This window comes from Myotis myotis, unplaced genomic scaffold, assembly GCF_014108235.1.
Source record: "Myotis myotis isolate mMyoMyo1 unplaced genomic scaffold, mMyoMyo1.p scaffold_m19_p_1, whole genome shotgun sequence".
NCBI classification, from domain to species: domain Eukaryota; kingdom Metazoa; phylum Chordata; class Mammalia; order Chiroptera; family Vespertilionidae; genus Myotis; species Myotis myotis.
Window position 1 is genome coordinate 85,591,315 of NW_023416313.1, and position 17,086 is coordinate 85,608,400.

Here is a 17,086-nt window from a genome sequence, read left to right on the forward strand (position 1 = left end):
TTTTGTCACAGGTAAGCATGTCAAGAGAAGAATGGTGATGGAATTTAAGCAGGTTTAGAATTACAGTATTTGAGCTATATTTACATAGTATGAGTTGCCTTTCATAACAATTTGGGAAATGTGACTGATATTTATGGAATCTCAAATGAATACTGTAGTTCTGGTCTGACAGTTCTATTCTAATACATTTATATATTTAAAAAGATTTATTTACAGATAAATATATACCTCATCAGGGATTCACTTTGAATTAACTCAGACTGGGAGTGGGGCAGCGGCAGTGGGCATTCATGGGACAAGCTTGGCCATGAGTTGATAATAGGTGAAGCTAATCAATGGGTGAATAAAGGTTTATTACACCACTCACTCTTCTTTTGTCTGTGTTTAAAAGTTCCATAATAAAAGTGAAAAGCCCTGCCCTGACCTGTTTGGCTCAGTGGATAGAGCGTCAGCCTGCAGACTGAAGGGTCCCGGGTTCGATTCCGGTCAAGGGCATGTACCTTGGTTGCGGGCACATCCCCGGTAGGAGGTGTGCAGGAGGCAGCTGATCGATGTTCCTCTCTCATCGATGTTTCTAACTCTCTATCCTTCTCCCTTCCTCTCTGTAAAATATCAATAAAATATATATTTTTTTAAAAAAGTGAAAAGCCCTGCCTGAGGCTGCTCAGTGCTTAGAGCATCAGCCAGAGTATCAAAGGGTCTCAGGTTTGATTCCCGGTCAAGGGCATGTACCTGGGCTGCAGGTTTGATCACTGACCCCGGTAGGGGCACATGAAGGAGGCAAACATCTTACATTGATGTTTGTCTCTCTCTCTCTATCTCTCTCCCTCCCTTCTTCCATTCTCTCTAAAAATCGCTGGAGAAAATATCTTCCAGTGAGGATTAGAAAGAAAAGAAAAATGTGAGAAGATAAGCAAATAATAAAAATAACTTCTACCCTCCAGTGTGCACAGCGCTCTGCCATGTACAGCAGAGAGAGCATGACCAGGTTCTTCCTCAAGGGGCTAAAAGTGCTATCAGGGAAAACATGCACACACACATTCTAAATTCCACCAAATTAAAGGAATTTGTTAAATATCTGTAATTAATTTAAAAAGTGGAGTGATTTGCATGTATTTTGTAAAGTTTAAAGCATTCCCCCAAAGTTATTTCTACTTAAGTTCTCAAACATAAATCAAGCTCCTATCATATGCTAAATTCTGTGCCTGTTTCTCAGATGCAAATGGATGAGACTACACTGATAAAATGTGGTAAGTGCTACAACAGGTGAATATGGGTGTATGACTAGAGCTATGGTGCAGAGAATTTTGTAAAGAAGTAAATAAGAAACAGAATCAGACCCTGAACTAAAAACAATTTCCAATCTAGTTAATTCATATATATACTAGAGGCCCAGCACATGAAATTCATGCACAGGGGCAGGGGGTCCCTCAGCCCGGCCTGCACCCTCTCCAATCCGGGACCCCTCAGGGGATATCCAACTGCCTCTCGCATTCCGGGACTGCTGGCTTTTAACTGCTCACCTGCCTGCCTGCCTGATCACCCCTAACCACCTCTGACTGCCTGCTTGATCACCCCTAACTGTTCCCCTGCTTGCCTGATTACCCCTAACTGCCTCTGCCTCACCCCACACCCGGGACCCAGAATTCCCTCCTCCGACTGGTCACATGCAGCCAGGACCCGGGCTTCCCTCCCTCTGACCTGCCGCAGGCACCCAGGACCCGGGCCGGCTTTGCCCAGGCCGGCCGCAGCCGCAGGGGACCGTGGGCAGGTGGCTTTGTCCAAGCCACAGCCACAGGTGCCCGGGACCATGGGGCAGGTGACTTGTCCCTCTCCCGGGCCACAGGACCAGGCACAGTCGCTGGCACCTGGGACTGCGGGGCATATGGCTTGTCCCTTTCCCAGGCCTCAGCCTGGCTGGTCCCCATTCCTCTCTTGCGAGTTCATTTGTGCCTGGCTGGTCCCCATTCCTCTCTCCCCAGTGTTGAGTGTCTGAGCCATTACTGCATGACGCATGAGGGCATGACGACCATCTGCATATTAGCTCTTTATTATATAGGATAATTTTTTTTCTTTATTGATTAAGGTATTACATATGTGTCTTTATCTCCCCATTGTCCCCCCCACTCATGCCCTCACCCCCCTGGTGTCTGTGTCCATTGTTTAGGCTTATATGCATGCATACACGTCCTTTGATTAATCTCCCCCCCTTACCCCCACCCTCCCCTGCCTTCCCTCTGAGGTTTGAAGATCTGATTGATGCCTCTCTGTCTCTGGATCTGTTTTTGTTCATCAGTTTATGTTGTTCATTATATTCCATAAATGACTGAGATCATGTGATATTTATCTTTCTCTGACTGGCTTATTTTGCTTAGCATAATGTTCTCCAGTTCCATCCATGCTGTTGCAAATGGTAAGAATTCCTTCTTTTTTTCCCACAGCATAGTTGATTCTTTTTTATAAATAATAAAAGGCTGTTGTTTCATTGAGGTGAAATAAAGATGTGTTCCCGGAATGCTCCATCGTGGTAAAGTGCAGAGGTTCTGGATGCAGACCACAGGTCAATCACCTTGTATCTGTGCAAACTTTGGAAAGTGACCACCTCTCTGAGTGTCAGTTTCCTTATCTACAAACGTCATGGCATTGTTCAGAGAATGCAGTGAGATGACAGATGAGGTGTTCCGGGAATTATGCCCGGCACACAGTATGCTGTCAATAAACATTAGCTGTTTGTTTGTTTGTTTGTTTAATATGTATTTATTGATTTCAGAGAGAAGAAGGGAGAGGGATAGAAACATTGATGAGAAACATTGATTGGCTACCTCCTGCATGCCCCCTACTGGGGACCAAACCCACAACCCAGGATGTGCCCTGACAAGGACCTCCTGGTTCATGGGTTGATGGCCAACCACTGAGCCACACAAACCAGGCCATTAGCTGTTTTTAATACCTATACTTCCTTAAACAACAAAACTTTCCACAGTAAAAGAAAATACTCTTGCCCTAGCTGGTTGGCTCAGTGGGTAGGGCTTTGGTCTGTGGACTGAAGGGTCCTGGGTTCGATTCCTGTCAAGGGCACATGCCTGGGTTGCGGGCTCTGTCCAGTGTGGGGCGTGCAGGAGAAAGCCAATAAATGATTCTCTCTCATCACTGATGTTTCTATCTCTCTCTCCCTCTCCCTTCCTCTCTCTGAAATCAATAAAAATATATATTTTTTTTTAAAAGAAAATTCTCTGGAGGACACTAATTAGGAGCCTAATGGGTTAAACGTCCTAGAGAATGGAGTGCTGTGCTAGGCTAGTGAGTCAGCACTTGTCCTTATTTGTTCCCTATCCATTCACAAATACTGATTAACATGCTCAGAGGAAGAGATCCAAGAAGAATTTGAATGACAGGGAAAACAACAAGCTTTCTTGAGGTAGAGGCAATTTCCTCATTAAAGTTTTACAAACAGGTTATGTGACACATGGGGGGTTGCAAGGGAAGGGGGAGGGGGGGAAGAAAAGGCAGATCTTCCTGTGCCAGACCCAAAAGACTCAGAGATCGTCAGTCTTCAGCTCTTTCTGGTACATCTGTCTGCTCTTCTCAAAGTGCTGACCAGGCATGGCCCAGGGCAGAGGACACCCAACCACGTGGTCCAGACACGTGATGAGCTTGTTGTGAAGACCTGCACAGGTTACCCGACCTTCAATAGCTCTGAGCAGAGGCTTACACCAAGGAGGACGTGACCTTTCATGAGGACGCATGTCCACGCTCAGTAAATGAAAGAACTAGCAGCTTGTGCTGCTCTGCCTTGGAGAGGTGATTGAAAGACTTGGCCAATCTTTGGTTTGATGGTGGAAGCAGAGGGAAGGGGCACCACCAGCTGACGTGCACTCCTGTCTCTGGCATCTCTTGCTTAGCAGTGTGGAAGTACAACATAACCACCAGCCTACACTGGAACGGGCTGTTTACAAAACGATAGTAACTGGGCCTGGGAAAGTCCTCAGAAAACTTTGAGAAAAAACAAAGAGAAAATGAAGTTTCGGGAACACCTGGATTTTTCTGCCTCCTGCTTTGAAGCACTGCTTAGTTGGTATCTAGGGGAAAACATTGATGGCATTAGTATTAGTATCCATTATAGATAAAATATTAAGTATTTTTTTCCTTTTTATTGAATTTATTGGGATAGCACTGGTTAAGAAAATTATACAGGTTTCTGGTGCACAATTCAACAACGTATCATCTGTACACTCTATGGTGTGTTCACTACCTCAAGTTAAGTATTCGTCTATCACCATTTATTCCCCCTATACTCTCCTAAGATATTAAGTATTAACATTTATTTATACATTGAACATTTTCTCAAACTCCCCATGGCTTCTGTCTTATTGATGATCACAATAGCCTTAATAAGATGCATTTCCTAGCTTCTGAGTTCCTGGAAGGTATTCGCAGGCCACAGAAGATGAGGCCTATCAGTTCCTTCACAAAGGAGCTGGGAATACTGAGGTCACTTAACTCTGAGCGTCAAATTGTGGCACTTCAGCTTCAGAAGATGGCTCAGTAATCACTGGGCCCAGTTTTAGACAGGGAGAGGTTTCTTCTTGGTAAAATAAGTTTTCCTTTGAAACCTTTACCATATGTAAGAACAATAATCTGAGATAGGCCTAAGAACAGAATAATATAGATTTGAAGCTGCAACAACAGGATTGTACCTGGGCACATGGTAGGCACTCAATAAATACCTCTTTCTATTCAATTGTCAAGAGCTCCATCTGCTGGTCAAATGGAATTCTGTTGTAGCCCTGTAGTTACTTAGAAAAACCATATATCAGAAAATTAGAAAAGATAAAAGGAATATCAGAGGTGAAAGATTACAGATCATCTGATCCACTTGTTTTATAAATGAAGAAGCATATTATACTCCTAAAGGCCCAGTGCATGGATTCGTGGACAACAAAAGGAAATTAATTAGAAGGTGACAGGTGGGGCGGGACTGGGCAAGACAGGCCGCACATGCCCTGGAGCCAACCTCCCACGGTCCCTCCCCAGCTGGTGCACCTGGGGCAGTTCCAGGGCTCAAAGGGCATCTGTGGAGTGAGTGGGGTCCCTCCAGCAAGTGGGGTCCCCCGGCCTGGCCTGCAGGGACCGGGTCAAAACCAGCAGTCTGACATCCCTCGAGGGGTCCTGGAGTGTGAGAGGGCACTCTGCAAAGTTGCTGTCACTTGGCAGCTCCTGCGATGAGCATCTGCCCCCTAGTGGTCATTGTTCATAATAGCTACTGGCCAGTCAGCCAGGCAGCCGGTCGTTTAGGCTTTTATATATATAGATTGCATATTCCTAACTAGAAGAAATGGAGAAAGTAAAACAATTTGTCAAAATTATAGTTCACTTATAGTGAGTCTGAAAAAATTGACTGTGACAGACAAGCATGAAATTTTATAAGATAAAAATAATCTACATACTGAAGATCCTTTCTGATTTAAAATTGCTACCTGCTCTTCTCAGGGAAAACGGTAAATTGGGAGTTTGGATTTGAAGTCAAACTAATATTTGACTAGAGATTCCTCCTCTGCTAGCTGTTTCTTGGTTGAGATAGCTACATTTCTGGCTTAATATCCTTTACTCATAAATTGTGAGTCATAATACCCTGCTATGAGGGTGAGTGATCATATGCCATAAGAGGGGTCACACGGTAGGAACCCCATAATTGGAGGAGAAGGAGGAAGGATGACTGTGGTTGTTGCTATTAATAATATTGTGGACCAACAGTAGCCTACAGTGGGATTGTCAGGAGAAATGAGGTGATGTATACGCAAGTTCTTTGTAAAATGAAAACGTGCAATACATCTAAAAATTAGAATTGTGAGTTAGTCACAGATTACAACAAAATCTTTTCAAAAGAATAAATTAGGAACATTTCTTGGATAAACTGTGTTACCTATACCAGCTTTCGTTTACTATCTGGAAAGACTTCTCGCCCCTTTTCCTCTAAACTTAGCGGAGCAATTCCTTCTTTGGTTCATCTCTCTTCACACATTTCATTACCTGCGGCTAGAAGAACCCGGTTCATACTTCTGCCTAGAAATGTTCCTAGTCCAATCCATGCGTCCTTAGGTGCCCTTTCTATTTTACACGTTACTGCGGACAGCAAGGCTAGCAAACTTGTGGCCTTTACATAACAAGGGTCCCTTTTCTTCAGCCTCCAAGGTCATTTCCTCACTGTCTCCAAGCTCACCAGCGCGTGCCTGAGGGCCTGTGGGCTGTCACTGTGGTCTTGACACCCTTCTAGCTTGCGTTCTTCAGCTCCTCCAGACCCTGTCAATTCCCATGCACCCCTCAGTCCCAAAGCCAGCACCACATTTCCACCCCAGTTACCTACTGCTGCATAAAAAGCCCAGCGCCTATACACAACAGTTTATCAACATTTCCCTTCTCTCTACAGCAGGTAGTAATTTAAATGCATATGTTTAAAAGTATTGTTGCCCTGGCTGGTTTGGCTCAGTGGATAGAGTGTCCACCTAAGGACTGAGGGGTCCCAGGTTCCGTTTTGGCCAAGGGCACATGCACTGGTTGCAGGCTCGATCCCCAGTAGGGGGCGTGCAGGAGGCAGCCAATCAGTGATTCTATCTCATCATTGATGTTTCTATATCCTTCTCCCTTCCTCTCTGAAATCAATAAAAAAATATATATATTTAAAAAAAAGTATTGTTTATATCCCTTCTGTGGCAATAGATCAGACATTATCTGATAAAAAAAAAAAAATTCCAAACCTTTCTGGGCTCAGTGGGCAGTTGTCCTCGGGGGTGTCTCGCCCAGGGGATGGCAGATGGCAGCTGGGGCTGGATGTCCACCAGACCTCACTCACAGGACTGGCGGTTGATGGTGGCGCCAGCTCAGAGCTCAGCTGGTGTCGGAAGGAGCAGCCACTCCCACTCGTGGTTTCTCTAGGTGGCTTGGGTTTCTCATACCTTGCAACTGGGCTCCAAGAGCCAGCATTCTAAGAGGCAGGGGACCAAAGCTGAAAAACTATGCCCAGCACTGGTACGGGTTGGCTTCTACCATCTTCTCTCAATCAAAGCAGTCACAGGGCCTGCCAAAGCAAGGGCTAGAGAATTAGTCTCCATCTCTTGCTGGGGAGTGGCAAGGTCATTCTACATAAAACAAGCGAGACAAGAGATACTGTTGCAGCCATCTTCAGAAACTACAACATGTCACTTAAGGATTTTAAAAAATCCTATCAACCCAAAAAGGGAGAGAGAGAAGGAAAAAGAAGCATTAAAAAGTGAGACAAGTAGTACAATGTGGGGAGATATCGAAAAGTCTAAATATGTAATCGTCACAATTCCTGAACATAGACTAAACTCATTAAGAGGCAAAGATTGTCACAGTAAAACACAAATAAACAAAGCGAACCAAGATGGCGGCATAGGTTAACGCCGGAGTTTGCTGCTTTGAACAACTACTTCAAAAGTGAAACTAAAAGACGGAACAGACGTCACCCAGAACCACAGGAACGCTGGCTGAGTGGAAGTCCTACAACTAGGAGGAAAGAGAAACGCATACGGACACTCAGAGGAGGCGCAGTGCTGAAGTCAAATTCTGAGGTGCGGAGTGCGCAGAGCGGGCTGGCGGCGGAGGGCGCGGTTGGCGTTTTCAATCGGGAGGGAGTCGCAGACTCTGAGCTCCAGATACAGGCGAGTCTTTAGGGACCCAGACTCAAACAGGAGAAGCGGGACTGTCTGGCTTCGGTCAGAGCGAGTGCAGCTTTCTCTCCAAGCTTTGCAGCGGGTGCTGGGACTCAGAGAGGCAGAGCCCCTGGAGACAGGACTGAGAGCCGCCATAACTGCTCTCTCCGGCCCACCCTGTTGATCCTGTGCGACCCGCCCGGCCCAAGCCCAGCACAGAGGCATTTGCTGGATAGCCTCAGGCAAACGCCAGATTAGCACCTCCCTAGAGGACAGAAGTTCTCTCACTGCTGACACAGCTGATTCTCATAGCCACTTGGCCTGGAGGTCAAACCCTCCCTGGTATTAGCTACAACAAACAAAATGCGGAGACAAAGAAACAGGACAAAATTGTCAATGGAAGATATAGAGTTCAGAACCACACTTTTAAGGTCTCTCAAGAACTGTTTAGAAGCCGCCGATAAACTTAATGAGATCTACAAGAAAACTAATGAGACCCTCGATCTTATATTGGGGAACCAACTAGAAATTAAGCATACATGGACTGAAATAACGAACATTATACAGACTCCCGACAGCAGACCAGAGGAGCGCAAGAATCAAGTCAATGATTTGAAATTCGAGGAAGCAAAAAACACCCAACCGGAAAAGCAAAATGAAAAAAGAATCCAAAAATGCGAGGATAGTGTAAGGAGCCTCTGGGACAGCTTCAAGCGTACCAACATCAGAATTATAGGGGTGCCAGAAGATGAGAGAGAGCAAGATATTGAAAACCTATTTGAAGAAATAATTACAGAAAACTTCCCCCACCTGGTGAAAGAAATGGACTTACAGGTCCAAGAAGGGCGGAGAACCCCAAACAAAAGGAATCCAAAGAGGACCACACCAAGACACATCATAATTAAAATGCCAAGAGCAAAAGATAAAGAGAGAATCTTAAAAACAGCAAGAGAAAGAAACTCAGTTACCTACAAGGGAATACCCATACGACTGTCAGCTGATTTCTCAACAGAAACTTTGCAGGCCAGAAGGGAGTGGCAAGAAATATTCAAAGTGATGAATACCAAGAACCTACAACCAAGATTACTTTATCCAGCAAAGCTATCATTCAGAATTGAAGGTCAGATAAAGAGCTTCACAGATAAGGAAAAGCTAAAGGAGTTCATCACCATCAAACCAGGATTATATGAAATGCTGAAAGGTATCCTTTAAGAAGAGGAAGAAAAAGGTAAAGATACAAATTATGAACAACAAATATGCATCTATCAACAAGTGAATCTAAGAATCAAATGAATAAATAATCTGATGAACAGAATGAACTGGTGATTATAATAGAATCAGGGACATAGAAAGGGAATGGACTGACTATTCTTGGGGGGGAAAGGAGTGTGGGAGATGCGGGAAGAGACTGGACAAAAATCGTGCACCTATGGATGAGGACAGTGGGTGGGGAGTGAGGGCGGAGGGTGGGGCGGGAACTGGAAGGAGGGGAGTTATGGGGGGAAAAAAGAGGAACAAATGTAATAATCTGAACAATAAAGATTTAAGTAAAAACAAACAAACAAACAAAAAACAAAACAAACAAACAAACAAAAAAAATATCTGGTGTGGTTAGAGTTTCGACCCAAGGACTGAAGGGTTGTATGAAGGTTGGATTCCTGGCCCCAGTTGGGTGTGTGTGGGAAGCAACTAATCGGTGTTTCTCTCTTCCCACCTTCCTCCTTCCCGTCTACTCTCTCTAAAAAAAAAAAGCAGTGGAAAAAATATCCTCAGGTGAGGATTAAAAAAAAAAAAAGAATTGATCCTTCCCAGAAGTAAAGTTGTTGGGTAAATGAGGCCTGATAAAAATAAAATAAAGTGATGTTTTAGTTGCACTTATAACACTTTATTGTATCATTCCACTAATTCTCACAATAGCTATATGTTTAAAAAAACAAAACAACAAAAAAAAAAAAAACAAAGCGTCGTGATCTACATGAGAGACAGCCCTAAAACCTAAGAAAAAAAGGCTGCAAGTTTGAGTGGAATGTTCTATAAACTGTTAGTTAGGTTAAGTTGGTTTTTAGTACTGTCTAAGTCTTTGTTATTTTGATTTTTGATCTATCTTATTCTATAAGTTATTGAGAAAGTTGTGTTGAAACCTGTTTTGTGGATTTGTCTATTTCCCGTTCATTGATCAGTTTGTGTTTCGTGTATTTTATAGCTGTCTTTGGGTCAGCTTTAAATTTAGTATTATGTCCTCAGAATGATTATTATAAAATTACTCTTTTATACCTGGTAATATTATTTGCCCTTAAATATGTTTTATCTGGTATAAATATAGCCACCTCCAATTTTTTTCAATAGTGTTTGGATGGTATATCTTTTCCCACCATTTTACACACTTTTCCCAAGTGCATATGAAATATATTTCAAACAGACCATATTCTGGTCCATAAAACAAGTATCAATAAATTTTAAAAATTCAAATTATACAAGGCATGTTCTTTGATGATAATGAAATTAAATTAAGGATCAATAATAGAAAGATATATGAAAAATTCTCCAAAATTTGGAAACAAAATACTATACTTCTAAATAATGCCAAAGGAGATAACATGGTAAATGAGAAAGAATGAAAATAAAAACACAACATTTCAAAATGACTGGGTTTCAGCAAAAGCAGTGCTTAGAGGGAAATTCATAGCATTAAAAATGCATATATTATTAGAAAAAAAAAATGAAAGGATGGTTTCCAGATGGGAGGGGAGCTGGACTGGAGAGATGGGTGAAAAGGGTGAAGGGATTAAGAAGTACAGATTGGCCTGGCCGATGTGGCTCAGTGATTGAGCATCAGTCCATTAACCAGGAGGCCATGGTTCTATACCCAGTCAGGGCATATACCCATATGCTCAGTTGCTTAGAGCATTGTCCTGATATGCAAAGGTTTTGGGTTCCATTCCTGGTCAGGGCACATGCAAGAATAAACCAATGAATGGAACAACACAATCAATGTTTCTATCTATCTATCTCTTTCTCTACCTCTCTCTCTTCCTCTCTCTCTCTTTAAGATCCATCCAAAAGAAAAAAAAATACTCATTCTCGCCCTAACCGGTTTGGCTCAGTGCATAGAGCATCAGACTGCAGATTGAAGGGTCCCACGTTCGATTCCAGTCAAGGGCATGTACCTTGGTTGCGGGCACATCCCCAGTGGGGAGTGTGCAGGAGGCAGCTGATTGATGTTTCTCTCTCATCAATGTTTCTAACTCTCTATCCGTCTCCCTTCCTCTCTGTAAAAAATCAGTAAAATATATTTTTAAAAAATGATTCACTCTAACCTGCAGAGGACTAAGTTAGCTACATTAACCTGCAATACATAGACTTTGAGACAAAAAAATCAGTGTCACATATGAAGAGGATCACTACATAATGATGAAAATTTCAATTTAGTAGAAATTACAATAAAATTTTATAAAACTGAAAATAAATATATTTTAAAGCATAAAGGTATTTTTATGTGTAACATAGGCAAATTATTTAAAATTAATAAATCTTTATTTAAGGAATTTCACATATTGTGATTCTTTCCATTGCCTTAGTTTCTCCTGAGTTTAAGTCTTAATCTTCAAGATAGTCCTTTTTTTAATATATTTTATTGATTTTTTTACAGAGAGGAAAGGAGAGGGACAGAGAGTTAGAAACATCGATGAGAGAGAAACATCGATCAGCTGCCTCCTGCACACCTCCTACTGGGGAGGTGCCCGCAACCAAGGTACATGCCCTTGACCAGAATCAAACCTGGGACCCTTCAGTCCGCAGGCCGACACTCTGTCCACTGAGTCAAACCGGTTAGGGCCAAGATAGTCCTTTTAAAAAGAACTTTTGTTCAATCCACAGTTGTCATGTCCATCAGTCCATAGTTCTTTTAGTTGGGCTTCTTTGGTCTTCTCTTGACTATGGACATACTTCAAAACTTCTCCACCCCTGTAGGGTCAGAATAGATGGCTCTGCCTGGTTCTCAATTTCAGACAACCTCTAAACATAAATAAGTTGAAATCATATTCACTCCTAAGCAATCACACTCTGGAACAGTACAGAACCTTGGGTAAAACAATACCTAAGATTTTTAAAAAATTTTTTGACTATTAGTTCTTTCATAGTTTTAGCAGCTCTGTCTTATAGTTCCTCCCCACAGATCTAACACATATTTACTCCATGAGGCGTTTCCAACAATGTAGGTTTATAGAAAAAGCCCCATCAAGATAGACCTCAACTGAAAATATTTTTTGTAATTATGATCACAATCTCCAGGCCCAATACCATATGATCTCATATGTGGAATCTAATGAACAAAATAAATTGACGAATAAAATAGAAACAGAGGCATGGATACCTGGAACAGACTGACAGGTGTCAGAGGGGAGGGAAAAGGCGGGGACTGAATGAAAGAAGGTGAAGGGATTAGCCAAAGAACATACAGGCATAACCCATAGACACAGACAACAGTATGGTGATGGCCAGAGGGAAGCCGGAGCTGGGTGGAGGTGGGCAAAGTTGGTGGTGTGGAAAATGGAAACATATGTAATAGTGTCAACAATAAAATATAATAAGAAATAAGAAAGATTAAATAAAAATTATGACCATGTGAAAGATACCATACACAATTTTAAATTACCAATGTGTTCAACAGTAACTCAAAAGCAAGTAAAGACTAAATGATATATTATTTAATAGTCACACAAATAAGGTAACACTATTTTTTTAAAAAATCAACAACAAAGAGGCCTGGACTGTGTTGTTGTGAGGATTGAAAATAACATGGATCAAGTGCCCAGCATGGCGCCCCTCCTGGATTCAGCCTGCTATTTCTTCGTATAACACTAAGAGACCTAATGACAGATGGGGTCCTGGTCAGGGTTAAATGAGATAATAGATGTGAAGGCACTTTTAAACGTTGAAATGGGTTCTCATGCGAATATAAAGTGTCATGTGAAAAGATACAGAATATTTGCTATGCGGGCTTAAAATTGTTAGGTCATTTCTTGTCATATCAGTTAAGATAGTTATGCAGCTTGGGGACTCTGAATTACAGCTGTTCTAACCTACTAACCTGGTCACACCTCAAGTGCTCTTGGTCAGACTGGCACCCACACTCTGCTGTCAAGAGAAAACTCTTTTTCCGAGGTGAAGCCACTGCCAACATAAGCACTTACGGCCCCTGTGGTGGTTCATCCTCGGCAGGAGCATCTGAAGAAATGGACTGTTATGAAGAGGAGATGTCACCCATTAACCAAAGGCAGCTTCTCGGCCTTCCGTCCAGGGGAGGCGTCATGCTGCGTAGAAACTACTTCTACCTTGCAATGGATGCAACTTGAGTCAGAAAACCCTTTTTCAGTAGGACACAAAAATAAAAACAGCCCCCGCCGGCGTGGCTCAGTGGTTGAGCATCAACCAGGCTCAATTCCCGGTCAGGGCCCATGCCCGGGGTTGCCGGCTCAATCCTCGGTGGGGGCATGCAAGAGACAGCCAATCTGATGATCCTCTGTCATCATTGATATTTCTATCTCCCTCTCCCTTTCTGAAATCAATTAAAAAGTTCTGAAAATAAAAAAATAAAAAAATAAAAGCAGACATTCCATGTTCAACTACATTTATCACACACACACCCTGTGGCATTTCCAACACATCCATCTCCAGAGCAGAACGTATAGTCACGCATTAAATAAAACTACAGCGTGTGAAGGGAAAGACACTGCAGATAAGTTTATAACATTTCTGGAGCACCTAATATGTTCCAGAAGTTGAGCACTATTTCCTTTAATGCTCAGGACATCCCTATGAGATAGGAATTGTTAGCTTCATTTTACTAAGAGGAAAACAAGGCTCACAGAATCTAAATGACTTGTCCATGGTGACAACAGCTAGTAATTGCCAGAGCTGGAACGTGAACCCAAATCTGATTGATCCCAAGTGTGAGCTCCTACTAACTCATGGTACTGTCCATCGAGATGGGTAGTGACCATTGCTAACACCCTGATAATTAGCATTGCTTATAGAAGTATGGAGCCAGCAAAATGGCTGTATCGATTGCAGTATAAGCATCCCAGAAATAATCTTCCGGGAAACTTATTTTTTGAAGGGATATAGACAATGAGTGCAGCGAGAGAAGAATGATCATAAAGGAACCAGACCACATGCTTGAGCCTGAAAAGCTAGAAACGGTAAGCCTGGTAAAATGGGGGCTCCCCAAAAGGATTTTAAAACTTGCAATGCTGTCATTACATTGTAATGAACTAAAGCAAAACAATAAAGTAGCTTTCCAAAAGACAGAGATCTGCAGATGGAATGAATGGGCTGCTCTGAGAAGTAAAAAGATTCCCACCATTGGCAGGTTCAACATAAGTTAGAGGACACCTCACCATGGATAATGAAATTAAGATATGAATCATCTCACATATATGAACTAAATTCCATAAACTTGATAACAACTGAACTTTGTGTAATCTTGCAAAAAGGTAGCTAGACAACTAGAAGCAGCAGGGCTGGGGAGGGAATTAGGGAAGGATAGCCGAAGATAAGGTAAAGGGTAGGAGTTTCCATTCAAGGAGGTGACATTACAAAATGATTAAACAAGGTAATTTCCTCTAGAGTGCCTAAAGCTGTCGAATGTCATGATCAAGACAGACTGGCAGCCCAGCCTGCGTGGTTCAGTGGTTTAGCATTGACCTATGAATCAGGTGGACATGGTTCGATTCCTGGTCAGGGCACAGGCCAGGGTTGTGGGCTCAGTTCCCAGTGCAGGGCATGCAGGAAGCAGCCAATCAATGATTCTTATCATTGATGTTTCTATCTCTCTCTCCCTCTTTCTTCCTCTCTGAAATCAATAAAAATATATTTATGAAAAAAAAAAAAAAAAGACAGGCTGACAGCCATGATTCCTACCATTCTGACCCAGAGTAATAAAAGTGACCAGTTTTATAAATAGAAAAGCATGAAGCAGACCCATAGAATATGTCAAAAATAAAGAATAGAATTCTTATCATGCCATGTTAATTCTGGTACTCCTAATGCCCAGCAGCATCCCTGTCTTGAGTATTGTACTACTCTAATCTATAATAAAAGCATAATATGCTAATTAGATCAGACAGGCAAAAGACCTTCCAAACGTCCTTCTGGACGACCTTCCAGACGAAGCCAGGGCTGCAAGGGCCAAGCCCCTTGCACAAATTTTGTGCATCGGGCCTCTAGTATCCTAATCATCTTTGTTGCTTAAGATAGCTTGAGTGAGTTTCTCTCATTTGCAATTAAGGGACTTAGTACATGAGTAACACAAGGAAAGAGATTTGGGGGGAAAAGTGTACTTACACTTGAAACTTTTAGGTAGATGAGTAGCCCAGTGTTCCCAAGCCAAATTAAAGACTTCTTTCTTCCGAAATCTGGGTTTCAGTGCTCCTGCCATGAGCTCCTATAGCAGAGAACTGGCCCGGTTGTGTAGATTCACTAAATTATAAATTACCCATAGACAGAGGTTGTGCTTTTCTTGCTCACTGATATAACCCAGCACTTGGCATTGTCTTTTACAAGTTAACGTATGTTTCTTATTACTACATTCAGAGTGATCGTCTATCCCAAGAAACAGCAGCACGTGATGGAAACCATTGGTCTGCCATGCAGACCTGGATTCTACTTCAAGCCCTACAGCAAACACATCTCCATTCACTTACCAGCAAAACAGGAAGATAACCTTTATTCCAGTTCTACCCTTTAGAAATGTACCATTTAATTCCCAATTCAAACACTAACGACAATCAGTCCAATCTTTCTTTTATAAGGAAGGTATACAGGATTTCCTCACTTCAATCCTGTAAAGGGGATGTTTTCTTTACAAATCTGTGACAGAGATGAATGGCTCCGACCTCCTGCCTGGCTATGAGTGGGGCCAGCTGACAGCCTTGTTGCTAGCTTTGTCAGGACTCACCTGTTTTGCAGCCAAGGTCATCCTAACCTCAGGGTGGCCAAAGACCTGACAAGGCAATGGTGTGAGGGTCCAGCCACTTCCATCCAACATACTACTCTGATAGGCAAGTTTTGCTGCTCTGGAGCTCCCCATGGGGCTAACACAGTGATTTTCAATTGTATGCAGCAAGAATTTTTAAAACATGCAACATCTATTTACTCAGGGGCACTGACCTCGTTACTATTAGATTATCAAATTAAAAAATGACGCCCTGACTGGTTTGGCTCAGTGGATAGAGCGTCCGCCTGCGGATTGAAGGGTCCCAGGTTCGATTCCAGTCAAGGGCATGTACCTTGGTTACGGGCACATCCCCAGTGGGGGTGTGCAGGAGGCAGCTGATCGATGTTTCTCTCCCATCGATGTTTCTAACTCTCTATCCCTCTCCCTTCCTCTCTGTAAAAAATCAATAAAATATATTTTAAAAAAAAATGACAGCAGCCAACACAACCATCTGGTGTGAATGAATCAAAATGATACCTATTTGCCCTAACCTGTTTGGCTCAGTAGATAGAGCGTCAGCCTGCGGACTCAGGGGTCCCAGATTCGATTCCAGTAAAGGGGATGTGCAGGAGGCAGCTGATAGATGTTTCTCTCTCATCGATGTTTCTAACTCTCTATCCTTCTCCCTTCCTCTCTGTGGAAAATCAATAAAATATATTTTTTTAAAAAATGATACCTATTTTTTTGTCAGATTGGCAAAAAAAATTTTTTTTAATGTGTCAAAGAATTTTAGCTACTTTTTAAAATTATTATTTTTAAGTGTTTTTATTGCTTTTAGAGAAAGGGAGAGGGATGGATAGAAACATTGAGACATAGACCAGCTGTCTCCTGCATGCCCCCTACTGGGGACTGAGCCCACAACCCAGAAATGTGCCCTGACTGGGACTAGAACCAGGGACTTCTTAGTTCATATGTGGGTGTTCAACCCCTGAACCACACTGGCCAGGCTACAGAATTTTAGTAATTAGTTTATGTGTGCCATGAGATCAAAAAGATTAAAAATTGCTGGGTTAACAGCAATTCTGTCAGCTTGGCATCACAAAATGACAGCTTCCCCTGGCTAATGTTGCATCCATCCTTTACTTCTTTCTGCTATGTCTCTCCACTAAACCACATTGCACTTCTGACTCCATTATAATACCTATTTCCTGGAGAATCCTGTAATAAAATCAAAATTTTTTGCTTCCGATCTAGTCAATTTTTTTTTCTTTTCTAGTCTATTTTTTTAAACAGCTTTTCAAAAAGCATGTTTTTATTGGTTTCAGAGAGAGGGAGATAGAAACATCAATAATGGAAATCATTGACTGGCTGCCTCCTGCATGCCCCCTACTCAAGATCAAGCCTAAAACCAGGGCATGCTGTGACCTCCTGGTTCATAGGTGGATGCTCAACCACTGAGCCACACTGGCTGGGCCCAATC

The 17,086-nt window shown here is 42.4% G+C and overlaps 1 non-coding gene across 1 annotated transcript; it reads right to left on the bottom strand.

Moving 5' to 3' along the window:
* Positions 1-11,818: 11,818 nt before the first annotated feature.
* On the bottom strand, positions 11,819-11,923 carry LOC118661977. Its single transcript, XR_004969555.1, has one exon. It is a non-coding gene; the product is annotated as a small nucleolar RNA SNORA18 (small nucleolar RNA).
* Positions 11,924-17,086: the final 5,163 nt, after the last annotated feature.